Here is a 24,344-nt window from a genome sequence, read left to right on the forward strand (position 1 = left end):
ACAAATGACTCCATTTTGGAAAGTAGGCACCCCAAGCTATTTGCTGAGAGATATGGTGAGTATTTTGCAGCTCTCATTTGTTTTTGAAAATGAAGAAAGGAAAGAAAAATGTATTTTTTTTTCTTTTTTCAATTTTCAAAACTTTGTGACGAAAAGTGAGATCTGCAAAATACTCACCATACCTCTTAGCAAATAGCTTGGGGTGTCTACTTTCCAAAATGGGGTCATTTGTGGGGGGTTTGTGCCATCTGGGCATTCCATGGCCTCCAAAACTGTGATAGGCAGTGAGGAGTGAAATCCAAAATTTACACCCTTAGAAAGCCTGAAGGTGGTACTTGGTTTTCGGGGTCCCGTACGCGGCTAGGTTCCCAAAAAGTCACACACATGTGGTATCCCCTTACTCAGGACAAGCAACAGAATGTATTTTGGGGTGTAATTCCACATATTCCCATGGCATGTTTGAGCAATATATCATTTAGTGACAACTTTGTGCAAAAAAAAGTGTCTTTTTCCCGCAACTTGTGTCACAATATAAAACATTCCATGGACTCGAAATGACTCTCAGCAAATAGCTTGGGGTGTCTACTTTCCAAAATGGGGTCATTTGGGGGAGTATTGAAGCTTATGTCACACATCACTCACTCTTCTAACCACTTGAAGACAAAGCCTTTTCTGACACTATTTGTTTACATGAAAAAATATTTTTATGGCAAGAAAATAACTTTGAACCCCCAAACATTATATATATTTTTTAAAGCAAAGGCCCTACTGATTAAAATGGTGGGTGTTTCTTTTTTTTTTTTTTCACACAGTATTTGCGCAGCATTTTTTCAAGCGCATTTTTTTGGGAAAAAACACACTTTTTTTATTTGAATGCACTAAAACACACTATATTGCCCAAATGTTTGATGAAATAAAATAGATGATCTTAGGCCGAGCACATGGATACCAAACACGACATGCTTTAAAATTGCGCACAAACGTGCAGTGGCGACAAACTACATACATTTTTAAAAGCCTTTACAGGTTACCACTTTAGATTTACAGAGGAGGTCTACTGCTAAAATTATTTCCCTCGATCTGACCTTCGCGGTGATATCTCACATGCATGGTGCAATTGCTGTTTACATTTGACGCCAGACCAACGCTTGCGTTCGCCTTTGCGCGAGAGCAGGGGGAGGACAGGGGTGCTTTTTTTTTTTCTTTATTATTTTTTTGCTTTTTTATCTTATTTTTAAACTGTTCCTTTCATTTTTTTTTTATCATTTTTATTGTTATGTCAGGGAATGTAAATATCCTCTATGATAGCAATAGGTAGTAACAGGTACTCTTTTTTTTTAAAAATGGGGTCTATTAGACCCTAGATCTCTCCTCTGCTCTCAAAGTATCTGACCACACCAAGATCGGTGTGATAAAATGCTTTCCCAATTTCCCAATGGCGCTGTTTACATCTGGTGACATCTAAGTCATGAAATGCTCATAGTTTCCGGTTTCTTAGGCCATAGAGATGATTGGAGCCATTCTGGTCTCTGATCAGCTCTATGGTCAGCTGGCCAAATCACCAGCTGCATTCTCAGGTTCCCTGTTGGGACAGGAGAGCCACGGAAAAACATGGAAGACGGTGGGGGGGGGGGAAATTTCCTCTCACTGCTTGCAAAAGCAGTCTAGAGGCTAATTAGCCGCTAGGATTGCTTTTACATGAAAGCCGACTGCTGGCTGAAAACAATGATACCAATATGATACCTAAACCTGCAGGCATCATTCTGGTATAACCACTCAAAGTCTAGCAACATACCAGTATGTTGCTGGTCCTTGTTGGGCATATATTGTAATCTTTTTTTAATGCAGCCTGAACGAAAAAAAGAGATTGATCGGTGGGTATGCCCACCATTAGAATACCTCCCTTCATCCACCCACTTCCAATGATGGGCATACATGCACCATTTATATATGCCGAAGCATGGGGGCATCCGCCCCAAAAGTTAGGAGCAAATCGCTCTTCCACCCCTGCTGTCCCCATGCTTCGGCATATATCACCTCCGACAGCACTGGAGTCACGGCTTTATGTATCGTGGGAGCAAACGCTGTTCCTGTCAAGATAAATAAATCCGCACTGCAGCTGAATGGCGTACTTGAAAACAAAAAAAGATTAATAATAAAACACAGTAAACAGTAAAGTATAAAAAATTGCATACCTGAAAAGCAAACATGATAAAACATAATAACAATAAAACATTGCAGAATAGAATACAGTAAAAAGAGCAGAACAATAGAAAGAGAATAGAGAGAGAGAGAACAATAAAACAACAATTATTTTTGTTTTTTTTATTTTATATATTTTTTTTGCTTTTTTTTTACTTTTTTTTACACTTTTTTTTGTAGCTGTAACTTTTATAACTGTAACCGGTTCCAGGTTCAAGTCTCTCAAAATGCGATGGCATCTTGGGAGACCCTGTGAAAGTGTGCCTAGTCTGTGCAATGCTGTACCCTACGCTAATACTCAACTAGTGTGCGGTAGCATTCAAAACATTCACCAATGCAAAGACCAGGATTGTCAGGACAGGAGGGACAATAATAGCAGGTGTCACGCCTATATCCATGCTTGCTGCAGACACAACATCTTTTTTGAGGGGTTCATTGGGTAGGGGTACTTGGGAGAACATAAAGAAAATGCCTCTCATGCAGCCGACTTAAGTACGGGTGCTGCAGAAGTGGTGGGTTCCCAATTAGGATTGGCAAATGCAGCAGGAAGGGCACTATGGGCACGACGGGCCTATGTTTGTCTTCTTCTTGGTGGCAGTGGGACATTACTCGTGCTTGCCACCTCACCAGCTTGAACTGCACTTATGGGACTCGCCACGTTACCAAGTGTTACTGCAGTGCTGGTTTGACTACGACCGGGGTGTACTAGGCCGCTGGTGCTTGCCAGTTCACCAGAAGGAAAAGCAGCGCTGGTACTGCTCTGCTCCATAAGAGGGACCTGCGGTTCCTGCACCTCAACAAGAGCAGAAGAAGATTGGGGTCGGGTACTCCTGACCTTGGCAGGGACCACAACTCCGTTGTCAGAGCTATCTGTCATGGAGCCGCTGTCGTCTGCAGGATCGTATTCTGAGCCTGAATCTGACAGATGAGTGACTTCCTCTTCACTATCTGTCATGCTCAGAAACGTGTAGGCCTCTTCACTAGTGTACCTTTGATTTGCCATTTTGGGCTCTAAATTTAGTGGTACAGTAGTGAGACTCACAGGTAAAAAAGCTCCTGACTGTTAGCAACTGATTCAAATGCTGCCAAAAAAACTGTTTTATGTGTTATGTGTTTAGTGTTTTGTAAGTGACAGTGATCGATCGATACTGCACTTGGGTGGGCTGGGCTGGGTCGGGCCGGGCAGAGGGGCAAAACACAGGTGCTAGCAGGTATCTGGGCTGATCCCGCTAACACTGAGTTTTTGTTAACCCTAAACTGCTGGGGACGCTAGTATAGATCTGATCATATCAGATATTGATCTATTCAGATACTATACCAGTAGGGATGAGCTTCATGTTCGAGTCGAACCCATGTTCGACTCGAACATCGTCTGTTCAATCGTTCGCCGAATTGCGAAAGATATGGGCCGTTCGCCAAATTCGCGTGGTGCGTCACGGCCCATAATTCACTGCGGCATCGCAGTGCATTGCTGGCTGATGATTGGCCAAGCATGCACTATGACCCGCATGCTTGGCCAATCACAGCGCCGTCTGTAGAGAGAGCTGTAATTGGCCAACGCCAGGGTGGCTTTGGCCAATTATGGCTCGGGGGGTTTAGTACACGCCCCACACTATATAAGGCTGCCTGCACGGCGGCCCTGTGTAGTGTGTTCCGGCGTTGAGAGACAGAGACAGAGAGACAGTGTCATTTGATTTAAGTTAGATAGATTAGGCAGGACAGTCAGTCAGTTAGCTGCACTTACAGTGTATTCTGTATATATATGCATCCCAGGTGTTGTATATATATATATATCTATACACTGTATTCAGTTTAGCTAGATCCGTTCCTGTTATTATCTTCCTACTGACAGGCAGGCAGGTGTTGTTACAGTACAGCTCCCTGAAGAAAATTGCTGGTGTTCTTCTGATCCTATTAGGACAACAGTCAGGCAGCTAGACTATTTACAGTTAGTGTAGTGCGTCCTCTGAACAGTGTTCAGCTAAAGCTACAAGTTAGTGTACTGCGTCCTCTGAACAGTGTTCAGCTAAAGCTACAAGTTAGTGTAGTGCACAGTGTTCAGCTAAAGCTACAAGTTAGTGTAGTGCGACCTCTGCACAGTGTTCAGCTAAAGCTACAAGTTAGTGTAGTGCGTCCTCCTCACAGTGTTCAGCTAAAGCTACAAGTTAGTGTAGTGTGAACTCTGCACAGTGTTCAGCTAAAGCTACAAGTTAGTGTAGTGCGTCCTCTGAACAGTGTTCAGCTAAAGCTACAAGTTAGTGTAGTGCACAGTGTTCAGCTAAAGCTACAAGTTAGTGTGGTGCGACCTCTGCACATTGTTCAGCTAAAGCTACAAGTTAGTGTAGTGCGTCCTCTGAACAGTGTTCAGCTAAAGCTACAAGTTAGTGTAGTGCACAGTGTTCAGCTAAAGCTACAAGTTAGTGTAGTGCGACCTCTGCACAGTGTTCAGCTAAAGCTACAAGTTAGTGTAGTGCGTCCTCTGAACAGTGTTGAGCTAAAGCTACAAGTTAGTGTAGTGCACAGTGTTCAGTTAAAGCTACAAGTTAGTGTGGTGCGACCTCTGCACAGTGTTCAGCTAAAGCTACAAGTTATTTTAGTGCACAGTGTTCAGCTAAAGCTACAAGTTAGTGTAGTGCGACCTCTGCACAGTGTTCAGCTAAAGCTACAAGTTAGTGTAGTGCGACCTCTGCACAGTGTTCAGCTAAAGCTACAAGTTAGTGTAGTGCATCCTCTGAACAGTGTTCAGCTAAAGCTACAAGTTAGTGTAGTGCACACTGTTCAGCTAAAGCTACAATTTAGTGTAGTGCGACCACTGCACAGTGTTCAGCTAAAGCTACAAGTTAGCATAGTGCACAGTGTTCAACTAAAGCTACAAGTTAGTGTAGTGTGACCTCTGCACAGTGTTCAGCTAAAGCTACAAGTTAGTGTAGTGCGTCCGCCTCACAGTGTTCAGCTAAAGCTACAAGTTAGTGTAGTGCGACCTCTGCACAGTGTTCAGCTAAAGCTACAAGTTAGTGTAGTGCTTCCTCTGAACAGTGTTAAGCTAAAGCTACAAGTTAGTGTAGTGCTTCCTCTGAACAGTGTTAAGCTAAAGCTACAAGTTAGTGTACTGCGTCCTCTGAACAGTGTTCAGCTAAAGCTACAAGTTAGTGTAGTGCACAGTGTTCAGCTAAAGCTACAAGTTAGTGTAGTGCGACCTCTGCACAGTGTTCATCTAAAGCTACAAGTTAGTGTAGTGCGTCCTCCTCACAGTGTTCAGCTAAAGCTACAAGTTAGTGTAGTGCGACCTCTGCACAGTGTTCAGCTAAAGCTACAAGTTAGTGTAGTGCGTCCTCTGAACAGTGTTCAGCTAAAGCTACAAGTTAGTGTAGTGCACAGTGTTCAGCTAAAGCTACAAGTTAGTGTAGTGCGACCTCTGCACAGTGTTCAGCTAAAGCTACAAGTTAGTGTAGTGCGTCCTCTGAACAGTGCTCAGCTAAAGCTACAAGTTAGTGTAGTGCACAGTGTTCAGCTAAAGCTACAATTAGTGTAGTGCGACCTCTGCACAGTGTTCAGCTAAAGCTACAAGTTAGTGTAGTGCGTCCTCTGAACAGCGTTCAGCTAAAGCTACAAGTTAGTGTAGTGCACAGTGTTCAGTTAAAGCTACAAGTTAGTGTGGTGCAACCTCTGCACAGTGTTCAGCTAAAGCTACAAGTTAGTGTAGTGCACAGTGTTCAGCTAAAGCTACAAGTTAGTGTAGTGCGACCTCTGCACAGTGTTTAGCTAAAGCTACAAGTTAGTGTAGTGCAACCTCTGCACAGTGTTCAGCTAAAGCTACAAGTTAGTGTAGTGCATCCTCTGAACAGTGTTCAGCTAAAGCTACAAGTTAGTGTAGTGCACACTGTTCAGCTAAAGCTACAATTTAGTGTAGTGCGACCACTGCACAGTGTTCAGCTAAAGCTACAAGTTAGCGTAGTGCACAGTGTTCAACTAAAGCTACAAGTTAGTGTAGTATTACCTCTGCACAGTGTTCAGCTAAAGCTACAAGTTAGTGTAGTGCGTCCTCCTCACAGTGTTCAGCTAAAGCTACAAATTAGTGTAGTGCTACCTGTGCACAGTGTTCAGCTAAAGCTACAAGTTAGTGTAGTGCTTCCTCTGAACAGTGTTCCGCTAAAGCTACAAGTTAGTGTAGTGCACAGTGTTCAGCTAAAGCTACAAGTTAGTGTAGTGCGACCTCTGCACAGTGTTCAGCTAAAGCTACAAGTTAGTGTAGTGCGTCCTCTGAACAGTGTTCAGCTAAAGCTACAAGTTAGTGTAGTGCACAGTGTTCAGCTAAAGCTACAAGTTAGTGTAGTGCGACCTCTGCACAGTGTTCAGCTAAAGCTACAAGTTAGTGTAGTGCTAAGTGTTCAGCTAAAGCTACAAGTTAGTGTAGTGCGACCTCTGAATAGTGTTCAGCTAAAGCTACAAGTTAGTGTAGTGCACAGTGTAAGCTAAAGCTACAAGTTAGTGTAGTGCGACCTCTGCACAGTGTTCAGCTAAAGCTACAAGTTAGTGTAGTGCACAGTGTTCAGCTAAAGCTACAAGTTAGTGTAGTGCGACCTCTGCACAGTGTTCAGCTAAAGCTACAAGTTAGTGTAGTGCGACCTCTGCACAGTGTTCAGCTAGAGCTACAAGTTAGTGTAGTGCATCCTCTGAACAGTGTTCAGCTAAAGCTACAAGTTAGTGTAGTGCACACTGTTCAGCTAAAGCTACAATTTAGTGTAGTGCGACCACTGCACAGTGTTCAGCTAAAGCTACAAGTTAGCGTAGTGCACAGTGTTCAACTAAAGCTACAAGTTAGTGTAGTGTGACCTCTGCACAGTGTTCAGCTAAAGCTACAAGTTAGTGTAGTGCGTCCTCCTCACAGTGTTCAGCTAAAGCTACAAGTTAGTGTAGTGCGACCTCTGCACAGTGTTCAGCTAAAGCTACAAGTTAGTGTAGTGCTTCCTCTGAACAGTGTTCAGCTAAAGCTACAAGTTAGTGTACTGCGTCCTCTGAACAGTGTTCAGCTAAAGCTACAAGTTAGTGTAGTGCACAGTGTTCAGCTAAAGCTACAAGTTAGAGTAGTGCACAGTGTTCAACTAAAGCTACAAGTTAGTGTAGTGTGACCTCTGCACAGTGTTCAGCTAAAGCTACAAGTTAGTGTAGTGCGTCCTCCTCACAGTGTTCAGCTAAAGCTACAAGTTAGTGTAGTGCGACCTCTGCACAGTGTTCAGCTAACGCTACAAGTTAGTGTAGTGCTTCCTCTGAACAGTGTTCAGCTAAAGCTACAAGTTAGTGTACTGCGTCCTCTGAACAGTGTTCAGCTAAAGCTACAAGTTAGTGTAGTGCACAGTGTTCAGCTAAAGCTACAAGTTAGTGTAGTGCGACCTCTGCACAGTGTTCAGCTAAAGCTACAAGTTAGTGTAGTGCGTCCTCCTCACAGTGTTCAGCTAAAGCTACAAGTTAGTGTAGTGCGACCTCTGCACAGTGTTCAGCTAAAGCTACAAGTTAGTGTAGTGCGTCCTCTGAACAGTGTTCAGCTAAAGCTACAAGTTAGTGTAGTGCACAGTGTTCAGCTAAAGCTACAAGTTAGTGTAGTGCGACCTCTGCACAGTGTTCAGCTAAAGCTACAAGTCAGTGTAGTGCGTCCTCTGAACAGTGCTCAGCTCAAGCTACAAGTTAGTGTAGTGCACAGTGTTCAGTTAAAGCTACAAGTTAGTGTGGTGCGACCTCTGCACAGTGTTCAGCTAAAGCTACAAGTCAGTGTAGTGCGTCCTCTGAACAGTGTTCAGCTAAAGCTACAAGTTAGTGTAGTGCTCAGTGTTCAGTTAAAGCTACAAGTTAGTGTGGTGTGACCTCTGCACAGTGTTCAGCTAAAGCTACAAGTTAGTGTAGTGCACAGTGTTCAGCTAAAGCTACAAGTTAGTGTAGTGTGACCTCTGCACAGTGTTTAGCTAAAGCTACAAGTTAGTGTAGTGCGACCTCTGCACAGTGTTCAGCTAAAGCTACAAGTTAGTGTAGTGCATCCTCTGAACAGTGTTCAGCTAAAGCTACAAGTTAGTGTAGTGCACACTGTTCAGCTAAAGCTACAATTTAGTGTAGTGCGACCACTGCACAGTGTTCAGCTAAAGCTACAAGTTAGCGTAGTGCACAGTGTTCAACTAAAGCTACAAGTTAGTGTAGTGTTACCTCTGCACAGTGTTCAGCTAAAGCTACAAGTTAGTGTAGTGCGTCCTCCTCACAGTGTTCAGCTAAAGCTACAAGTTAGTGTAGTGCGACCTTTGCACAGTGTTCAGCTAAAGCTACAAGTTAGTGTAGTGCATCCTCTGACCAGTGTTCAGCTAAAGCTACAAGTTAGTGTAGTGCACACTGTTCAGCTAAAGCTACAATTTAGTGTAGTGCGACCACTGCACAGTGTTCAGCTAAAGCTACAAGTTAGTGTAGTGCACAGTGTTCAGCTAAAGCTACAAGTTAGTGTAATGCAACCTCTGCACAGTGTTCAGCTAAAGCTACAAGTTAGTGTAGTGCATCCTCTGAACAGTGTTCAAATAAAGCTACAAGTTAGTGTAGTGCACAGTGTTCAGCTAAAGCTACAAGTTAGTGTAGTGCGACCTCTGCACAGTGTTTAGCTAAAGCTACAAGTTAGTGTAGTGCGTCCTCTGAACAGTGTTCAGCTAAAGCTACAAGTTAGTGTAGTGCACAGTGTTCAGCTAAAACTACAAGTTAGTGTAGTGCGACCTCTGCACAGTGTTCAGCTAAAGCTACAAGTTAGTGTAGTGCATCCTCTGAACAGTGTTCAGCTAAAGCTCCAAGTTAGCGTAGTGCACAGTGTTTAACTAAAGCTACAAATTAGTGTAGTGCGACCTCTGTACAGTGTTCAGCTAAAGCTACAAGTTAGTGTGGTGCGTCCTCCTCACAGTGTTCAGCTAAAGCTACAAGTTAGTGTAGTGCGACCTCTGAATAGTGTTCAGCTAAAGCTACAAGTTAGTGTAGTGCACAGTGTTCAGCTAAAGCTACAAGTTAGTGTAGTGCGACCTCTGCACAGTGTTCAACTAAAGCTACAAGTTAGTGTAATGCATCCTCTGAACAGTGTTCAGCTAAAGCTACAAGTTAGTGTAGTGCACAGTGTTCAGCTAAAGCTACAAGTTAGTGTAGTGCATCCTCTGAACAGTGTTCAGCTAAAGCTACAAATTAGTGTAGTGCACACTGTTCAGCTAAAGCTACAATTTAGTGTAGTGCGACCTCTGCACAGTGTTCAGCTAAAGCTACAAGTTAGCGTAGTGCAAAGTGTTCAACTAAAGCTACAAGTTAGTGTAGTGCGACCTCTGTACAGTGTTCAGCTAAAGCTACAAGTTAGTGTGGTGCGTCCTCCTCACAGTGTTAAGCTAAAGCTACAAGTTAGTGTAGTGCGACCTCTGAATAGTGTTCAGCTAAAGCTACAAGTTAGTGTAGTGCACAGTGTTCAGCTAAAGCTACAAGTTAGTGTAGTGCGTCCTCTGAACAGTGTTAAGCCAAAGCTACAAATTAGTGTAGTGCACAGTGTTCAGCTAAAACTACAAGTTCGTGTAGTGCGACCTCTGCACAGTGTTCAGCTAAAGCTATTAGTTAGTGTAGTGCGTCCTCCTCACAGTGTTCAGCTAAAGCTACAAGTTAGTGTAGTGCAACCTCTGCACAGTGTTCAGCTAAAGCTACAAGTTAGTGTAGTGCACAGTGTTCAGCTAAAGCTACAAGTTAGTGTAGTGTGACCTCTGCACAGTGTTCAGCTAAAGCTACAAGTTAGTGTAGTGCGTCCTCTGAACAGTGTTAAGCCAAAGCTACAAATTAGTGTAGTGCACAGTGTTCAGCTAAAGCTACAAGTTCGTGTAGTGCGACCTCTGCACAGTGTCCAGCTAAAGCTACAAGTTAGTGTAGTGCTTCCTCTGAACAGTGTTCAGCTAAAGCTACAAGTTAGTGTACTGCGTCCTCTGAACAGTGTTCAGCTAAAGCTACAAGTTAGTGTAGTGCACAGTGTTCAGCTAAAGCTACAAGTTAGTGTAGTGCGACCTCTGCACAGTGTTCAGCTAAAGCTACAAGTTAGTGTAGTGCGTCCTCCTCACAGTGTTCAGCTAAAGCTACAAGTTAGTGTAGTGCGACCTCTGCACAGTGTTCAGCTAAAGCTACAAGTTAGTGTAGTGCACAGTGTTCAGCTAAAGCTACAAGTTAGTGTAGTGCGACCTCTGCACAGTGTTCAGCTAAAGCTACAAGTTAGTGTAGTGCGTCCTCTGAACAGTGCTCAGCTCAAGCTACAAGTTAGTGTAGTGCACAGTGTTCAGCTAAAGCTACAAGTTAGTGTAGTGCGACCTCTGCACAGTGTTCAGCTAAAGCTACAAGTTAGTGTAGTGCGTCCTCTGAACAGTGTTCAGCTAAAGCTACAAGTTAGTGTAGTGCACAGTGTTCAGTTAAAGCTACAAGTTAGTGTGGTGTGACCTCTGCACAGTGTTCAGCTAAAGCTACAAGTTAGTGTAGTGCACAGTGTTCAGCTAAAGCTACAAGTTAGTGTAGTGCGACCTCTGCACAGTGTTTAGCTAAAGCTACAAGATAGTGTAGTGCGACCTCTGCACAGTGTTCAGCTAAAGCTACAAGTTAGTGTAGTGCATCCTCTGAACAGTGTTCAGCTAAAGCTACAATTTAGTGTAGTGCGACCACTGCACAGTGTTCAGCTAAAGCTACAAGTTAGCGTAGTGCACAGTGTTCAACTAAAGCTACAAGTTAGTGTAGTGTTACCTCTGCACAGTGTTCAGCTAAAGCTACAAGTTAGTGTAGTGCTTCCTCTGAACAGTGTTCAGCTAAAGCTACAAGCTAGTGTAGTGCGACCTTTGCACAGTGTTCAGCTAAAGCTACAAGTTAGTGTAGTGCATCCTCTGAACAGTGTTCAGCTAAAGCTACAAGTTAGTGTAGTGCACACTGTTCAGCTAAAGCTACAATTTAGTATAGTGCGACCACTGCACAGTGTTCAGCTAAAGCTACAAGTTAGTGTAGTGCACAGTGTTCAGCTAAAGCTACAAGTTAGTGTAGTGCGTCCTCTGAACAGTGTTCAGCTAAAGCTACAAGTTAGTGTAGTGCACAGTGTTCAGCTAAAGCTACAAGTTAGTGTAGTGCGACCTCTGCACAGTGTTCAGCTAAAGCTACAAGTTAGTGTAGTGCGTCCTCTGAACAGTGTTCAGCTAAAGCTACAAGTTAGTGCAGTGCACAGTGTTCAGCTAAAACTACAAGTTAGTGTAGTGCGACCTCTGCACAGTGTTCAGCTAAAGCTACAAGTTAGTGTAGTGCATCCTCTGAACAGTGTTCAGCTAAAGCTACAAATTAGTGTAGTGCACACTGTTCAGCTAAAGCTACAATTTAGTGTAGTGCGACCTCTGCACAGTGTTCAGCTAAAGCTACAAGTTAGCGTAGTGCACAGTGTTCAACTAAAGCTACAAATTAGTGTAGTGCGACCTCTGTACAGTGTTCATCTAGAGCTACAAGTTAGTGTGGTGCGTCCTCCTCACAGTGTTCAGCTAAAGCTACAAGTTAGTGTAGTGCGACCTCTGAATAGTGTTCAGCTAAAGCTACAAGTTAGTGTAGTGCACAGTGTTCAGCTAAAGCTACAAGTTAGTGTAGTGCGACCTCTGCACAGTGTTCAGCTAAAGCTACAAGTTAGTGTAGTGCGTCCTCTGAACAGTGTTAAGCCAAAGCTACAAATTAGTGTAGTGCACAGTGTTCAGCTAAAGCTACAAGTTCGTGTAGTGCGACCTCTGCACAGTGTTCAGCTAAAGCTATTAGTTAGTGTAGTGCGTCCTCCTCACAGTGTTCAGCTAAAGCTACAAGTTAGTGTAGTGCAACCTCTGCACAGTGTTCAGCTAAAGCTACAAGTTAGTGTAGTGCACAGTGTTCAGCTAAAGCTACAAGTTAGTGTAGTGCGACCTCTGCACAGTGTTCAACTAAAGCTACAAGTTAGTGTAATGCATCCTCTGAACAGTGTTCAGCTAAAGCTACAAGTTAGTGTAGTGCACAGTGTTCAGCTAAAGCTACAAGTTAGTGTAGTGCATCCTCTGAACAGTGTTCAGCTAAAGCTACAAATTAGTGTAGTGCACACTGTTCAGCTAAAGCTACAATTTAGTGTAGTGCGACCTCTGCACAGTGTTCAGCTAAAGCTACAAGTTAGCGTAGTGCACAGTGTTCAACTAAAGCTACAAGTTAGTGTAGTGCGACCTCTGTACAGTGTTCAGCTAAAGCTACAAGTTAGTGTGGTGCGTCCTCCTCACAGTGTTCAGCTAAAGCTACAAGTTAGTGTAGTGCGACCTCTGAATAGTGTTCAGCTAAAGCTACAAGTTAGTGTAGTGCACAGTGTTCAGCTAAAGCTACAAGTTAGTGTAGTGCGACCTCTGCACAGTGTTCAGCTAAAGCTACAAGTTAGTGTAGTGCGTCCTCTGAACAGTGTTAAGCCAAAGCTACAAATTAGTGTAGTGCACAGTGTTCAGCTAAAGCTACAAGTTCGTGTAGTGCGACCTCTGCTCAGTGTCCAGCTAAAGCTATTAGTTAGTGTAGTGCGTCCTCCTCACAGTGTTCAGCTAAAGCTACAAGTTAGTGTAGTGCAACCTCTGCACAGTGTTCAGCTAAAGCTACAAGTTAGTGTAGTGCACAGTGTTCAGCTAAAGCTACAAGTTAGTGTAGTGCGACCTCTGCACAGTGTTCAACTAAAGCTACAAATTAGTGTAATGCATCCTCTGAACAGTGTTCAGCTAAAGCTACAAGTTAGTGTAGTGCACAGTGTTCAGCTAAAGCTACAAGTTAGTGTGGTGCGACCTCTGCACAGTGTTCAGCTAAAGCTACAAGTTAGTGTAGTGCGACCTCTGCACAGTGTTCATCTAAAGCTACAAGTTAGTGTAGTGCGTCCTCTGAACAATGTTCAGCTAAAGCTACAAGTTAGTGTAGTGCGTCCTCTGAACAGTGTTCAGCTAAAGCTACAAGTTAGTATAGTGCACAGTGTTCAGCTAAAGCTACAAGTTAGTGTAGTGCGTCCTCCTCATAGTGTTCAGCTAAAGTTACAAGTTAGTGTAGTGCGACCTCTGCACAGTGTTCAGCTAAAGCTACAAGTTAGTGTAGTGTGTCCTCCTCACAGTGTTCAGTTAAAGCTACAAGTTAGTGTAGTGCACAGTGTTCAGCTAAAGCTACAAGTTAGTGTAGTGCGACCTCTGCACAGTGTTCAACTAAAGCTACCAGTTAGTGTAGTGCGTCCTCCTCACAGTGTTCAGCTAAATCTACAAGTTATTGTAGTGCGACCTCTGCACAGTGTTCAGCTAAAGCTACAAGTTAGTGTAGTGCTTCCTCAGAACAGTGTTCAGCTAAAGCTACAAGTTAGTGTAGTGCACAGTGTTCAGCTAAAGCTACAAGTTAGTGTAGTGCGACCTCTGCACAGTGTTCAGCTAAAGCTACCTGTAGAAGGTTTGTGGTGTTTTCCTGATCCTATCACTACCGCAGGCAGCTAAATTATTTACACGTTAGTGTAGAGCGACCTCTGCACAGTGTTCAGCTAAAGCTACCTGTAGAAGGTTGGTGGTGTTTTCCTGATCCTATCACTACCGCAGGCAGCTACATTATTTACACGTTAGTGCAGTGCGACCTCTGCACAGTGTTCAGCTAAAGCTATCTGTAGAAGGTTGGTGGTGTTTTCCTGATCCTATCACTACCGCAGGCAGCTACATTATTTTAACGTTGGTGTAGTGCATCCTCTGCACAGTGTTCAGCTAAAGCTACAAGTTAGTTAAGTGCGACCTCTGCACAGTGTTCAGCTAAAGCTACCTGTAGAAGGTTTGTGGTGTTTTCCTGATCCTATCACTACCGCAGGCAGCTACATTATTTACACGTTAGTGTAGTGCGACCTCTGCACAGTGTTCAGCTAAAGCTACCTGTAGAAGGTTGGTGGTGTTTTCCTGATCCTATCACTACCGCAGGCAGCTACGTTATTTACACGTTAGTGCAGTGCGACCTCTGCACAGTGTTCAGCTAAAGCTACCTGTAGAACGTTGGTGGTGTTTTCCTGATCCAACACTACCGCAGGCAGCTACGTTATTTACACGTTAGTGCAGTGCGACCTCTGCACAGTGTTCAGCTAAAGCTACCTGTAGAAGATGGTGGTGTTTTCCTGATCCAACACTACCGCAGGCAGCTACGTTATTTACACGTTAGTGCAGTGCGACCTCTGCACAGTGTTCAGCTAAAGCTACCTGTAGAACGTTGGTGGTGTTTTCCTGATCCAACACTACCGCAGGCAGCTACGTTATTTACACGTTAGTGCAGTGCGACCTCTGCACAGTGTTCAGCTAAAGCTACCTGTAGAACGTTGGTGGTGTTTTCCTGATCCAACACTACCGCAGGCAGCTACGTTATTTACACGTTAGTGCAGTGCGACCTCTGCACAGTGTTCAGCTAAAGCTACCTGTAGAAGATGGTGGTGTTCTCATACTACAGGCAGGCAGTTGATTTTGCTAGCTGCAGTATCAGTATATATATATATATATATATATATATATATATATATATATCCCAGCTTAGTGCAGCTACATCTCACTGCAGGCCATTAGTATGTCTGGAAGGCCAACAAAGAGAGGCAGACAGTCACAAGCCAATAAAAGAGGTCAAGCAGGCTCTGTGTCTAGAGGCAACAGTGTTGGTCGTGGACACGGTGCATCCTCATCAGCACGTGGCCGTGGGACACGCACGCTTGGCCTTTTTTACAGCAGCTGGCCACGTTGAGCCACAACATGTGGAAGACTTGGTCGAGTGGATGACCAAGCCGTCCTCATCCTCCTCATCCTCTCTCACCCATGCTCAGGGTACTTTGTCTGGCAAAGCAGCTGCCAACGCGGCCTCTTCCCTCGGCTTAATGGCATCAGTGACTCCTTCCCTAGCCCCACCAGGTCCTCCTGAGGAGTCCCTCGAACTGTTTGACCACAGTGTTGGGTACATGCTCCAGGAGAATGCCCAGCGTTTAGAAGGCTCTGATGATGATACTGAGCTAGATGAAGGTAGTAACGTGAGCACTGACAGAGGGGGTGCCCAAGAAGGACAGCAACCTGGCAGTTATGCTCCCCCTGCTGCAGCCTACTGCCAGGTTTGCTTCAGTAATGAGGAGGGAGGGGATGATGAGGTCACTGACTCAACATGGGTGCCTGATAGGAGAGAGGAGGAGGAGGAGGCACATCACCGACAAGACAGGATGCCCTCCAGGGGCCAGCCTAATGGCAGCACACTGACTGCATCACACCGCAAAGCTCCGCATGTGCAGGGCGCTGCTGTCTCTGCGCGTTATTCCAAAAGTTCTTTGGTGTGGGCCTTTTTTCAGATGAGTGCATCAGATCGCACCGCTGCTATTTGCAACATATGTCTCAAGCGTATCTCGCGTGGCCAAAACATCTCCCGCTTGGGCACCACATGCTTGACCAGACATATGTTGACCTGCCATGCAGTTTGTTGGCAAGCATACCTAAAAGACCCACACCAAAGAACAAAGAGAACCTCTCCTTGCTCCTCATCAGCTGAGTTCTCCAACCCCACTATACCTTCAGTCCTCCCTGAGACCTGCACTGAGAGGAATGAAGGTGTAGAATTAGGTGTGTCACAGCCAAGTACTTGTGGGCAATCTACTTTTGGTACACCAACGTCAGATTGTACCAGGCAAATTTCCCTGCCCCAGCTGCTGCACCACCAAAAGAAGTTCACTCCCAGCCATCCACATGCCCAGCGGTTGAATGCTAGCTTGGCAAAATTGCTAGCACTTCAACGGCTACCTTTTCAGTTGGTAGACCCTGCCCCCTTCATGGAATGTGTGGTTCCTCAGTGGCAGGTACCAAAACGCCACTTTTTCTCACCGAAGGCGATTCCGGCTCTCTACCGGCATGTGGAAGGCAATGTCCATGCCTCGCTGGACAGGGCGGTCAGCGGTAAGGTGCATATTACCGCTGACTCATGGTCCAGCAGGCATGGACAGGGACGTTACCTAAGTTTCACGATGCACTGAGTGACTCTGCTGGCAGCTGGGAATAATGCTGGACAAGGTGCAGTAGTGTTGGAGGTTGTTCCGCCACCACGCCTCCAAAATAAGTGAGCAAAGTGCCTTTGCGCTACTCTGGATGAGTGCAAAATATTCATAAACAATTTAAAAGTGAAAGTGCATAAATAAATGCAGCAAAATCTATTAGTGTGACACAAACCACTGATCAAATGAAATAAATAATAAAGTGATTCTGCGCAGATATTGAAATAGTGCTAAAGTAATAAATTAAAGTATTTTAGGAGAGTATCTAAATTATTTCCATATTGTATAAAACCATGTGGTATTTAAGAAAAAATATATATAAAGTGTATACGAAAATATATAATCTATATAGCAATAATAATGTCTGTATGTGAATTCTCAGTGCTTGGCAGGCGGTAGTGTCAATAATAAACAAATAAATATATATCCAAACAAATGGAATTAGATGGATGAAATAAGTATAGTCTGAACTGGATAAATTTCACTTTAAATGTCTATGACAGTGATAAGGGGCAATCTAGGAAGTCCAACTAGTATTATAGTGGGTAGAGGATAATAAAGTTCTATGAATATAAGATGAGGTAAGGGTGATTGTTCCAAATGCTTCTGCTGCAGCTCCTTTATGTGTCTGGTCTCCCAGAACTCTTACCTCGAGATTAGTAATAGCATGCAATTACCGCCGTTACCACTGGGGGGGATCCCTCGGTTTTCCTAAGCAGTGATCATCTCTCCTCTGGATGGCATAACGTGATGCTGTTTCCTCTCTCCTAGCTACGTTCAGTCTCTCTCTCCTGTTAGATGGGATAGTAACTCCGTGAAGAGGAGACAGGGAGAGAGAAAAGGGGGGGGGCCTCCAATAGTGCAGTATGTCAAGTTTTAAAAAAAAACGAATTTATTAAAAGGCATATACTCTTACACAAAGCAAAGTTAAAAACCACAGGGAACAAATTAGGCGTTGTTCCTCGCCTTCTCACGTCACTTCCGGTTGCAGCTCCATCCAGCCAATCCCTGCGCGTTACGTGTTTCACACAACTTCATCTGGGGAACCGGATTGTTTATTGGACTATGCTTTTATTGTTAAATTCTGGAAGTGGTATAGTGGCCATTTTAGGAATGGGTGATATGGGTACATCGCGGCCTATTTGTTGTAGTCTATTGTAGAGGTATATTGCGGTCATGGTTTGATGTTAAGTCTACCGTCGGCCATTTTTTGTAAGTTTAGTGTCCGCAATGTAGGTATAAAACCCCGGCCATTCATACAATCGCAATCTTGAACTAGTCAGGCTACACTTTACAATTCTGGATTTATTTGGAGCCTTTAAGATTAAATATACATTACTTATTAGTGAGTATATACCTCACTGATGGAATTGGTGTCTGATATAGTCGTTTAGCATCTGTTTGGTGAGATAATATATACTGTTCTATATCCATGGTGTACAACATTCTTGATTGGACCATCCAATCAATCTTGATCAAATTGTATATCATCAAGTATATAATATGCATTTTACACACCAACCTCTTAATACAAAAACGAATAAAGGTTGTTATTCTTTATATCTCAATGGTGAGTTATTACGTACTAAAATTAATTTGTTAAAATGTTTAGTAAATAATTAAAATTCATTAATAAATATATCCCAGAGTAACCCTATGGTGTTGTGATTTATGATACATACATATTATCTAATTAGTGATCTCCTCCGAGAGATATCTATATGTTTCCAGCAATACTAGCTGCATATTTATCCATTTTATTGTAAAGCTACTCATGTAAATAGGGTATGGGTATAAAAATGGAATCGATAGAATAAAATTAATTAGTGTATTAAAAGTTACTTAAAAAACAATTCAAATCAAACTCTACGTTCATTCCCCCAGGCGTTAATGTGTGCATAATGTATATCCATTTGGATTCCTTCTGGCTTATTGTTCTAATTTTGTGACTACTTCTCCACGCTTTTTGGTATTTATCAGTACCCCAAAATTGGAGTTGTGAGGGATCCTTATTATGTTTCAATAGGAAATGTTGCATGGTAAAGTGCTGTGGTGTCTAAGGAGCCATTTAATCGCTGAACAAGCTTCATGGCGGATGTGACATCATTATATACGATTGTAGCGCACCATGAAGCTTGTTCAGCGATTAAATGGCTCCTTAGACACCACAGCACTTTACCATGCATACAAAGGAAATACATTATTAAATGCCTTGATTTCTGTCTGAAATGCAACTACTTCTGGCATGACCAAAATTACTACAAACAAGCAATAGGAATTGCTATGGGTGCAAAGTTTGCACCGGGAGTTTCCAATGCCTTTATGGCGGAATGGGAGGAGACAGCGATCTACACAGACACCCCAAGGGAACTCACCCTATACAAGAGATTCATAGATGATTTAATAATTTGGAATGGAGATAGAGACAAACTGGAAACCTTCTTAACCAAGCTCAATGAAAATAATAAACATATTAAATTGGTGTGGAAGATAGACGAGAAATTGGTGGATTTCCTAGACCTAAATATCTGCATAGAGGAGGACAAACTAACCACCAAAACGTTTTTCAAGAATGTTGATGCTAACAGTTACTTATCTATAAAGAGCTGCCATCACAAACCGTGGTTATACAATATACCAAAAGGACAATTCATTCGGTTGAAACGGAACTGCACCAAAAATGAAGACTATTTATCTCAAGCACTAGCAAGAAAGATTTAAAGCTAAAGGATACAACGACTCATGGATAAAAGATCAAATACAACATGTTGAAAAGATCGAGAGAACCCAAATGTTACAAGATAAACCAAAAAAGAAAATGTTATCGGAAGCACCAAGCTTAATATTGGACTACAATGCCCAATATAAGGATGTGGCCAGGACTATGAAGCGCCATTGGCACATCCTCAAAAATGACAAAGATTTACACAAGATATTACGAGAACGACCGAACATCATCTATAAAAGAGCTCCCACGATCAAGGATCTGATTGTCAAATCAGTAATAGAACCACCAAGGAAACCAACCTTCACCTTCTTCAATGGCAAAGGATTTTACCCTTGCAAAAACTGTTATGCCTGTCGTCATGCAAAAAAGTTTCAGACCAAAAGAACGGAATTTACAGCCACGAATACGGGCCAAGTACATATGATCCATGAATTGCCATACAGAAGGAGTTGTATATGTTCTCCAGTGCAGCTGTAATTTACAGTATGTTGGAAGGACCAAGAGAGCACTGAAAGTAAGGATAAAGGAACATATACAAAATATACAAAATGGCTATCCAAAACACAACGTATTGAAACATTTCCTATTGAAACATAATAAGGATCCCTCACAACTCCAATTTTGGGGTATTGATAAATACCAAAAAGCGTGGAGAGGTAGTCACAAAATTAGAACAATAAGCCAGAAGGAATCCAAATGGATATACACTACGCGCACATTAACGCCTGGGGGAATGAACGTAGAGTTTGATTTGAATTGTTTTTTAAGCAACTTTTAATACACTAATTAATTTTATTCTATCAATTCCATTTTTATACCCATACCCTATTTACATGAGTAGCTTTACAATAAAATGGATAAATATGCAGCTAGTATTGCTGGAAACATATAGATACCTTTAGGAGGAGATCACTAATTAGATAATATGTATGTATCATAAATCACAACACCATAGGGTTACTCTGGGATATATTTATTAATGAATTTTAATTATTTACTAAACATTTTAACAAAATTAATTTTAGTACGTAATAACTCACCATTGAGATATAAAGAATAACAACTTTTATTCGTTTTTGTATTAAGAGGTTGGTGTGTAAAATGCATATTATATACTTGATGATATACAATTTGATCAAGATTGATTGGATGGTCCAATCAAGAATGTTGTACACCATGGATATAGAACAGTATATATTATCTCACCAAACAGATGCTAAGCGACTATATCAGACACCAATTCCATCAGTGAGGTATATACTCACTAATAAGTAATGTATATTTAATCTTACAGGCTCCAAATAAATCCAGAATTGTAAAGTGTAGCCTGACTAGTTCAAGATTACGATTGTATGAATGGCCGGGGTTTTATACCTACATTGCGGATACTAAACTTACATAAAATGGCTGACGGTAGACTTAACATCAAACCATGACCGCAATATACCTCTACAATAGACTACAACAAAATGGCCGCGATGTACCCATATCGCTCATTCCTAAAATGGTCGCTATACCACTTCTGGAATTTAACAATAAAAGCATAGTCCAATAAACAATCCGGTTCCCCAGATGAAGTTGTGTGAAACAACGTAACGCGCAGGGATTGGCCGGATAGAGCCACAACTGGAAGTGACGTGAGAAGGCGAGGAACGACACCTAATTTGTTCCCTGTGGTTTTTAACTTTGCTTTGTGTAAGAGTATATGCCTTTTAATAAATGCGTTTTTTTTAAAAACTTGACATACTGCACTATTGGAGCCCTCCCCCCCTTTTCTCTCTCCCTGTCTCCTCTTCACGGAGGTACTATCCCATCTAACAGGAGAGAGAGACTGAACGTAGCTAGGAGAGAGGAAACAGCATCACTTTATGCCATCCAGAGGAGAGATGATCACTGCTTAGGAAAACCGAGGGATCCCCCCAGTGGTGACGGCGGTAATTGCATGCTATTACTAATCTCGAGGTAAGAGTTCTGGGAGACCAGACACATAAAGGAGCTGCAGCAGAAGCATTTGGAACAATCACTCTTACCTCATCTTATATTCATAGAACTTTATTATCCTCTACCCACTATAATACTAGTTGGACTTCCTAGATTGCCCCTTATCACTGTCATAGACATTTAAAGTGAAATTTATCCAGTTCAGACTATACTTATTTCATCCATCTAATTCCATTTGTTTGGATATATATTTATTTGTTTATTATTGACACTACCGCCTGCCAAGCACTGAGAATTCACATACGGACATTATTATTGCTATATAGATTATTGATTGAATATTTCCCATTTGAGATATAATATTTTCGTATACACTTTATATATATTTTTTCTTAAATACCACGTGGTTTTATACAATATGGAAATAATTTAGATACTCTCCTAAAATACTTTAATTTATTACTTTAACACTATTTCAATATCTGCGCAGAATCACCTTATTATTTATTTCACGCCTCCAAAATGCCACTACTAATGATTCTAACACACCTCTCTCCTCCACCTCCTCCTCTTCTTCTTCCTCCATGGCCTCTTCCTTTGCTTTGTCCTCGGAACCAGCGGTGCTCTGTAGGCGTGCAAGGGGCAACGCAAGTATGCAGGCCAAAAGATGCCATGCGGTGCTTGAGCTGGTGTGCTTGGGGGACAGGAGCCACACTGAGCCAGAGGTTCTGTCAGCTCTGCAGGGGCAGGTTCAGAGGTGGTTGATGCCACGCCAACTTAAGGCAGGAATGGTGGTTTGCGACAATGGCACCAACTTCCTCTCTGCCCTCCGACAGGGACAAATGACCCATGTGCCCTGTTTAGCTCATGTCCTTAACTTGGTGGTGCAGCGGTTCTTGGGAATGTACCCGGGCTTACAGGATGTCCTGAGGCAGGCCAGGAAAGTCTGTGTGCATTTCTGCCGGTCATATAATGCCAGTGCTTGGCTGACAGACCTCCAAAAGGAATTTAACCTGCCCAAGAACCGCCTAATCTGTGACATGCCCACCAGGTGGAACTCAACGTTGGCCATGCTGCAGTGGCTGCACACGCAGCAGAGGGCCATCAATGAGTACCTGTGCAACTATGGCACCAGGACAGGGTCAGGGGAGCTTGTTTTTTTTCCTCACGCCAGTGGGCCATGATCAGGGATGCATGCACTGTCCTGTCACCATTTGAGGAGGCCATGAGGATGGTGAGCAGTGACAGTGCATGCATCAGTGACACTGTCCCCCTTGTCCACCTGTTGGAGCACACGCTGCGTGGAATAATGGACAGGGCACTTGAGGCAGAACAGAGGCAGGAAGAGGAGGACTTCCTTAGCTCTCAAGGCCCCCTTTATCCAGACAGTGTTCCTGCATGCCCACCAATCACACAGGAAGAGGACGAGGAGGAGGAGGAGGAAGAGGAGGAGGATTGTGTCAGTATGGAGGTGGAGCCTGGCACTCAGCATCAGCAGCAGCAGCAATCTTTAAGGGATCATTTACAGTCCCAAGAAACACATGGACTTGGACGTGGCTAGGAGGAGGTGGCTGCGGATCATGTCATTCTTAGTGACCCAAAGGACTCCGGACCGAATGCCTCAGCAAACCTACGCTGCATGGCCTCCCTGATCCTGCAAAGCCTGCGGAAGGATCCTCGTATTTGTGGTATCAAGGAGAATGAACAATATTGTCTGGCAACCCTCCTTGATCCACGTTACAAGGGTAAGGTTTCGGACCTTATCGTGCCGTCGCAGAGGGAGCAGAGGATGAAACATCTTTGGGAGGCCTTGCAGAAAGGTCTGTGCAACGCGTTCCCAGAGACTGGGAGGTTACAAACTCCTGTTTCTGGACAACGTGTTGCTGAGGCTTCAGTCAGTCAAAGAAGGAGCGGTGGAGAAGGTGGCCGTCTGACCGATGCGTTCAGACAATTTTTTAGTCTGCAGCCCCAAGGTATGATCGGTTCCAGCAACCATCTCCAGCGTCTGTTTTACATGGTGCAGGAATACCTAGGGGCAAGATCTGACCTTTCCCACCGAAAATCCTCTGGGTTACTGGGTCTTGAGGATGGATCACTGGCCAGAGCTTGCACAGTATGCAATTGAGCTACTGGCCTGTCCTGCATCCAGCGTTCTTTCGGAACGCACATTCAGTGCTGCTGGAGGCTTTGTAACCGATCACAGGGTGCGTCTGTCCACCGACTCGGTCAATCGATTGACCTTCATAAAAATGAATCAGTCTTGGATCACCACCAGCTACCAAGCACCTGATGCTGATGTAACCGAATAATTTTTTTTGAAATGTCAGATCCCTTCAAAGACTGCCTGTGCTGATGCAGAGTGACTATCCTGTTATGCTGAGTAATTATCCTCTTCCTCCTCAATGATCATGCTGATAGCTTGTAAGAACATTTTTGGTTCTGGGCGCCGCCACCAGTGCCTAAGGCACAATTTTTTAGCCCCTGTTTAACAGGGGTATATAATTACAATTTTGATGCAATTCTTTGCAGCAGGGCTAGTTCCTGCGCTCCAACTAGAGTATCTGTGAGGGGTTGCAGTGTTGTGGCACCTGTGCCTAAGGCCCAATTTTACAGTTTTTTATTTTTGATTTTTTGGCTGGAGCTAAACACGTTAAAATTGTACCAGTTCAAAATTACAAACAGATTCTACTTAACAACGAACCTACAGTCCCTGTCTTGTTTGCACCGCCTATATACTGCTGTTCAGAGTATATAGGACCTGGGGGCCCCACGCCTTTCTTTTTTTAATTTGGGTGCGGGGTTCCCCTTAATATCCATACAAGACCCAAAGGGCCTGGTAATGGACTGGGGGGTACCCATGCCGTTTGTCTCACTGATTTTCATCCATATTGCCAGGACCCGACATTACATTAAAGCCACAAGCAGTTTTAAATGACTTTTATTCCTTTAAAAATGTCATTTTGTGCAGGGACTGTTCTAACCATGGGAAACACACGCCACTTTACAGGCATACTATAGACACCCCCCAGGTACGATATTTAAAGGAATATTTCACTTTTTTTTTAACTTTAAGCATCATTAAAATCACTGCTCCCGAAAAAACGGCTGTTTTTAAAATTTTTTTTGCATTGATACATGTCCCCTGGGGCAGGACCCGGGTCCCCAAACCCTTTTTAGGACAATACCATGCAAATTAGCCTTTAAAATGAGCACTTTTGATTTTGAACATTTGAGTCCCATAGACGTCAATGGGGTTCTAACGTTCGTGCGAGTTTTCAATCCGTTCGCAGGTTCTGGTGTGAAACGTACTGGGGGGTGTTCGGCTCATCCCTATATACCACTAATGGAGGTATATGCTGCGTGCGTGGGTGTTAGCAGTACTGGCACTAACCTGACACTGCCTGGGGCAATGCA

Source organism: Aquarana catesbeiana, linkage group LG04, assembly GCF_042186555.1.
Source record: "Aquarana catesbeiana isolate 2022-GZ linkage group LG04, ASM4218655v1, whole genome shotgun sequence".
Taxonomy (NCBI): Eukaryota; Metazoa; Chordata; class Amphibia; order Anura; family Ranidae; genus Aquarana; species Aquarana catesbeiana.